Source organism: Lolium rigidum, chromosome 7, assembly GCF_022539505.1.
Source record: "Lolium rigidum isolate FL_2022 chromosome 7, APGP_CSIRO_Lrig_0.1, whole genome shotgun sequence".
In the NCBI taxonomy this organism is placed as follows: domain Eukaryota; kingdom Viridiplantae; phylum Streptophyta; class Magnoliopsida; order Poales; family Poaceae; genus Lolium; species Lolium rigidum.
The window spans coordinates 354,551,359-354,558,958 of record NC_061514.1 but is presented as its reverse complement, the minus strand read 5'-3'; positions in this window follow the sequence as shown (position 1 = coordinate 354,558,958).

The window sequence follows — 7,600 nt, the reverse complement described above, 5'->3', positions numbered from 1 at the left end:
TATGAGCAAAATCAATTGTTTACTAAAACTATGAATGAACAATCTGCCTTGTTGAAAAATATAGGGAGTCAACTTGAAAATTTGAATATGGAGATTTCTGGTTTGCAAACTAAGCTTTCAAATGCTGAAAACCAAATCTCATACATGTCTGAGTCACAATCTTCTTTAATTAATAAAATGGCTGCTAAACCTGAGGATAATGATAACAAAATTGTTACTACAACAAACGCTATCCAAGTTCGAATTAATGAAAATATTAGATTGATGGCTGAATTGCATGCTAGGTGGGAAAGAGAAGAAAAAGAAAAACTTGCTAATAATGTAGCTAAAGTTTGGACAATTACCACCACTAGTAATGTTGATGCTTCACATGTTGCTAAACCTACTACTATCAAGGGTAAAATAATTGGTGTTGGCAATGTTTCTACTCCTAGTGCAAAGCGTGCAAAACGCACTGAAACTCGCTAAAACTGCTGAAACTGTTTGTGATAAAACTGCTGAAATTTTTCAAAATATCGTGGACAATGATCCCATTGCTGTAGATCATAATGGTTTAGATTTTGATGATTGTCATATCTCTGAAGTTATAAAGTTCTTACAAAAACTTGCTAGAAGTCCCAATGCTAGTGCTATAAATTTGGCCTTTACAAAACATATTACAAATGCTCTCATAAAAGCTAGAGAAGATAAACTAAAACTTGAAACTTCTATTCCTAGGAAGTTAGAAGATGGTTGGGAGCCCATCATTAAGATGAAGGTCAATGATTTTGATTGTAATGCTTTATGTGATCTTGGTGCAAGTATTTCTGTTATGCCTAAGAAAATCTATGATATGCTTGACTTGCCACCATTGAAAAATTGTTATTTGGATGTTAATCTTGCTGATAATTCTACAAAGAAACCTTTGGAGAGGATTGATAATGTTCGCATTACGGTTAACAATAACCTTATTCCCGTTGATTTTGTTGTCTTGGATATTGAATGCAATGCATCTTGTCCCATTATTTTGGGATGACCTTTTCTTCGAACTGTTGGTGCTATTATTGATATGAAGGAAGGGAATATTAAGTATCAATTTCCTCTCAAGAAAGGTATGGAACACTTCCCTAGAAAGAGAATGAAGTTACCTTTTGATTCTATTATTAGAACAAATTATGATGTTGATGCTTGATACGTCTCCAACTTACCTATAATTTCTGATGTTCCATGCTTGTTTTATGACAATACTTACATGTTTTGCTTGCACTTTATAATGTTTTCATGCGTTTTCCGGAACTAACCTATTAACGAGATGCCGAAGGGCCAGTTGCTGTTTTCTGTTGTTTTTGGTTCCAGAAAGGCTGTTCGGGCAATATTCTCGGAATTCGACGAAGCGAAGACCCAACATCTTATTTTTCCCGGAACCTTCCAGAAAGTCAAAGGGGGACCAGAGGGGTGCCCTGGGGGCCCCACACGTGTGGGCCGCGCGGGCTCCACCCTGGCCGCGCCGGCCTAGTGTGAGGAGCCCCCGTGGCCCCTCCGACTCCGCCTCTTCGCCTATTTAAGCCGTCCCGACCTAAAAACGCGACACCAATTGACGAAACTCCAGAAAGACTCCAGGGGCGCCGCCACCATCGCGAAACTCCAATTCGGGGACAGAAGTCTCGTTCCGGCACCTCGCCGGGACGGGGAAGTGCCCCGGAAGCCATCTCCATCAACGCCACCGCCTCCATCATGCTCCGTGAGTAGTTCCCCCATGGACTACGGGTTCTAGCTGTAGCTAGTTGGTATTCTCTCCCCTATGTACTTCAATACAATGATCTCATGAGCTGCCTTACATGATTGAGATTCATCTGATGTAATCGGTGTTGTGTTTGTTGGGATCCGATGGATTGTTACATTATGATTGTCTATCTACAAAGTTTATGAAGTTATTTTTGCTGCAATCTTGTTATGCTTAATGCTTGTCACTAGGGCCCGAGTGGCATGATCTTAGATTTAAGCTCTATACTTATTGCTTAGATTGTATCTACAAGTTGTATGCACATGCTATGTCCGGAACCAAAGGCCCCCCAAAGTGACGAGAATTGGGACAAGCTGGAGGGGAAGGCTTAGATATGAGGATCACATGTTTTCACGGAGTGTTAATGCTTTGCTCCGGTGCTCTATTAAAAGGAGTGCCTTAATTTCCAGTAGATTCCCTAGAGGCCCGGCTGCCACCGGCTGGTAGGATAAAAGATGTTGTACAAGTTTCTCATTGCGAGCACGTATGACTATATATGGAAAACATGCCTACATGATTAATGATCTTGATGTTCTGTCTTAATGCTATTTAAATCCTATCAATTGCCCAACTGTAATTTGTTCACCCAACACTTGTTATTGGAGAGTTACCACTAGTGTAGATAGCTGGGAACCCCGGTCCATCTTTCATCATCATATACTCGTTCTACATGTCATTGGAAGTAGTATCAACTATTTTCTGGTGCCATTGCCTATGTGTTACTATTACTGCTCCTGTGTTACTGTTACTATTGCTCTCATATCACTACTACTTTCAGATCACCCCTGTTGCTAGTGCTTTTCCAGGTGCAGCTGAATTGACAACTCAGTTGTTAAGGCTTATAAGTATTCTTTACCTCCCCTTGTGTCGAATCAATAAATTTGGGTTTTACTTCCCTCGAAGACTGTTGCGATCCCCTATACTTGTGGGTTATCAGGACTATTTTCTGGCGCCGTTGCCGGGGAGGCATAGCTCTACTCATAAGTTCACCTGGGGAGTACACTCTACCTCTATCTCTCGTTTTTATTTTATTTTATTTTGTTTTGCTTAGTTTACTTTTGTCTAGTTTATTTGTGCTTAGTTTATTTCTGTCTAGTATTATTTTGCTTAGTTTACTTTTGTCTAGTTTGTTTTTGTCTTGTTTTATTTTCCCTATATACCCAAAAATCCATAAAAATTTGAAAAACCGAAAAATTAAAAACTGTTGTTATGGGAGAACCTACAACCTATTTGGAGCTTATTGAATTATATAATAACTATAGAGAATCAAGAACGGGAAAAGTTATGAGTGATGTGATAGAAAAACTGAATACAATTGCTAAAATCTTGCTTAAACGCCATGATATAAACTGTTGTAAACAGGATACTAAACATCTTAAATTTCAATGTGGCTTTAGTGAGGAAGTTTTAATAAAGAACTATAATTGGAATAGCTATATTCATTTTGGGTTCATAGAAGTAGAACAATTTGTTTTGTTTATGGGAGCTTCTGAGATCGAATCCTTCATTGCTAAAAATTATGAAACTTGTGTTGTTTGTAAGGACCTTAAAGATTATGTCTCTTCTATCCTTAATTTTTGCATAGAAAGCTACAGTGATAATCCTTATATCATTGATTATAAAGAGAGACTCGTTAATGCACAAGAATGCACTCACAATTTGCAGGAACTAGTGGAAGAAGAAATTGATGAACCTGAAATCTCATTGGATGGAAAAGAGGAGGAAATTTATGAACCTGAAAGCTCATTGGATGAAAAAGAAGAGGAGAGTGATGAACAAAAGGAGGAAGAATGGATTAGCTACCCATGCCAACCTTCTAATGAGAGTAACTCTTTATCTCTTACACTATTTGATTGTCCTCCATGCTTACCAAAGGAGGATGAATGTTATGTTCCTGTGGATTCTCTTGAAATATTCCCTATGAGTAAAACTTGTGAGAATAATTATGCTCCTGTTATCTATGATAATCCATGCTATTTTGATAAATATTATGATAATGCTTTGTTTGTGCCTGATGTCGATATGCATGGTACTAAAGAGTTTTGCTTGGCAAATGTTTATGATAAATCTCTAGATGATGGTCCTATGTTACTTGATAATATTAATTGTACTGCTAATGAAAATGGGATTGGAGAGATCTTGACTTTATCTATGAGTCCCATATCTTTTGAGATTGATCAATCATCTTGTTACATTATTGATAAAAGTGGGTTTGAAAGTTTTAATCCTGTTATTTTTGAGCTTGATAAAAATTATGTGTTTATGGATCATGAAAGACATGCTTTATGTGATAGTTATGTTGTTGAGTTTGTTCATGAAGCTACTGAAAATTATTATGAGAGAGGAAAATATGGTTGTAGAAATTTGCATGGTACTAAAACACCTCTCTATATGCTTAAAATTTTGAAGTTACTCTTGTTTTATCTTCTTATGCTTGTCACTTTGTTCTTCATGAATTTATTTGTGTACAAGATTCCTATGCATAGGAAGTGCGTTAGACTTAAATGTGTTTTGAATTTGCTTCTTGATGCTCTCTTTTGCTTCAACTCTTATTTCTTGCGAGTGCATCATTAAAATTGCTGAGCCCATCTTAATGGCTATAAAGAAAGCACTTCTTGGGAGATAACCCATGTGTTTATTTTGCTACTATTTTGTTGTGTTTTGGAAGTTGTTACTACTGTAGCAACCTCTCTTTATCTTTATTTTATTGCAATGTTGTGCCAAGTGAAGTCTCTAATAGAAGATTGATGCTAGATTTGGATTTACTCGCAGAAACAGATTTCTTGCTGTCACGAATCTGGGTATGATTCTCTGTAGGTAACTCATAAAAATCTGCCAATTTACGTGAGTGATCCTCAGATATGTACGCAACTTTCATTAGTTTTGAGTTTTCTAATTTGAGCAACGGAAGTACCTCTTAAAAATTCGTGTTTATCGGCTGTTCGTTTTGACAGATTCTGTCTCTGTTTTTGCGTTGTCTCTTGTGGACTTTAAGTGAGGCTTTCTAGACGTGGAGAGCTGTAGCTAATGTTTTATTGAGTTCTTGCAATGTGTCACTACAGGGCCAAGGTGGATTAAAGTTTTTTGAGTACTAACCCCTCTAATGAAGTTTATGAGAAGTTTGGTGTGAAGGAAGTTTTCAAGGGTCAAGAGAGGAGGATGATATTGATACGTCTCCGACGTATCGATAATTTCTTATGTTCTATGCCATATTATTGATGATACCTACATGTTTTATGCACACTTTATGTCATATTCGTGCATTTTCTGGAACTAACCTATTAACAAGATGCCGAAGTGCCAGTTCTTGTTTTCTGCTGTTTTTGGTTTCGAAATCCTAGTAACGAAATATTCTCGGAATTGGACGAAACGAAGACCCAGGGGCCTATTTTGCCACGAACCTTCCAGAAGACCGAAGAGCATACGAAGTGGGGCCACGAGGTGGCGACACCACATGGCGGCGCGGCTAAGGGGGGGCCCGCACCGCCCTATGGTGTGGGCCCCTCGTCAGGCCCCCGACTCTGCCCTTCCGCCTACTTAAAGCCTCCGTCGCGAAACCCCTGAAAAAAAAAACCACGATACGGAAAACCTTACTGAGACGCCGCCGTCGATCCCATCTCGGGGGATTCTGGAGATCTCCTCCGGCACCCTGCCGGAGAGGGGATTCATCTCCCGGAGGACTCTACACCGCCATGGTCGCCTCCGAAGTGATGAGTGAGTAGTTCACCCCTGGACTATGGGTCCATAGCAGTAGCTAGATGGTTGTCTTCTCCTCATTGTGCTTCATTGTTGGATCTTGTGAGCTGCCTAACATGATCAAGATCATCTATCCGTAATACTCTATGTTGTGTTTGTCGGGATCCGATGGATAGAGAATACCATGTTATGTTAATTATCAAGTTATTTCATATGTGTTGTTTATGATCTTGCATGCTCTCCGTTATTAGTAGAGGCTCTGGCCAAGTTGATGCTAGTAACTCCAAGAGGGAGTATTTATGCTCGATAGTGGGTTCATGCCTGCATTGACACCTTGGGGAGTGACAGAAACCCCTAAGGTTGTGTTGTGCTGTTGCCACTAGGGATAAAACATTGATGCTATGTCCGAGGATGTAGTTATTGATTACATTACGCACCATACTTAATGCAATTGTCTCGTTGCTTTGCAACTTAATACCTGGAAGGGGTTCGGACGATAACCTGAAGGTGGACTTTTAGGCATAGATGCGGTTGGATGGCGGTCTATGTACTTTGTCGTAATGCCCAATTAAATCTCACTATACTTATCATGACATGTATGTGCATTGTTATGCCCTCTCTATTTGTCAATTGCCCGACTGTAATTTGTTCACCCAACATGCTTTTATCTTATGGGAGAGACACCTCTAGTGAACTGTGGACCCCGGTCCATTCTTTAATACTCGAAATACAAATCTGCCGCAATACTTGTTTTACTCGTTTTCTCTGCAAACAATCATCTTCCACACAATACGGTTAATCCTTTGTTACAGCAAGCCGGTGAGATTGACAACCTCACTCGTTTCGTTGGGGCAAAGTACTTTGGTTGTGTTGTGCGAGTTCCACGTTGGCGCCGGAATCTCCGGTGTTGCGCCGCACTACATCCCGCCGCCATCAACCTTCAACGTGCTTCTTGACTCATACTGGTTCGATTAAACCTTGGTTTCTTACTGAGGGAAACTTGCCGTTGTGCGCATCACACCTTCCTCTTGGGGTTCCCAACGGACGTGTCAACTACACGCATCAAGAAAATTTCTGGCGCCGTTGCCGGGGAGATCAAGACACGCTGCAAGGGGAGTCTCCACTTCCCAATCTCTTTACTTTGTTTTTGTCTTGCTTTATTTTATTTACTACTTTGTTTGCTGCATTATATCAAAACACAAAAAAATTAGTTGCTAGTTTTACTTTATTTACTTGTCTTGCACTCTATATCAAAAACACAAAAAAAATTAGTTACTTGTTTTACTTTACTTAATATCATGCATGTTTTTATTTCACTAGTTAAGCATAATGGAAAACAACAAAAATATGAGAGATCTTTATGAACTTTATCTTGAATTAGGACATGATGTGTTTGAAGAGAGAATTAAAAAACCCATGGAACTTTATATGCATGCTAATGGGAAAGTTATTACTATGGATGCTTTGAACACCATTGTTGCTAATGCTATGGAAAATTCTAAGCTTGGGGAAGCTGGCTCTGATGAGCATGATCCTTTTAGTCCCCCAAGCATTGAGGAGAAAATTTTCTTTTATGATTACAATATGCCTCCTATATATGATGATAGCCACTTTGTTGAATTTGCTCCCACTATTACTAATAAAATTGACTATGCCTATGTGGAAAGTAATAATTTTATGCATGAGACTCATGATAAGAATGCTTTGTGTGATAGTTATATTGTTGAGTTTGCTCATGATGCTACTGAAAGTTATTATGAGAGAGGAAAATATGGTTGTAGAAATTTTCATGTTACTAAAATGCCTCTCTATGTGCTGAAATTTTTGAAGCTACACTTGTTTTATCTTCCTATGCTTGTCACTTTGCTCTTCATGAACTTGTTTATTTACAAGATTCCTATGCATAGGAAGCATGTTAGACTTAAATATGTTTTGAATTTGCCTCTTGATGCTCTCTTTTACTTCACATACTATCTCTTGCGAGTGCATCATTAAAACTGCTGAGCCCATCTTAATGGCTATAAAGAAAGAACTTCTTGGGAGATAACCCATGTGTTATTTTGCTACATTATTTTTGTTTTATATTTGTGTCTTGGAAGTTGTTTACTACTGTATCAACCTCTCCTTATCTTAGTTTTGAGT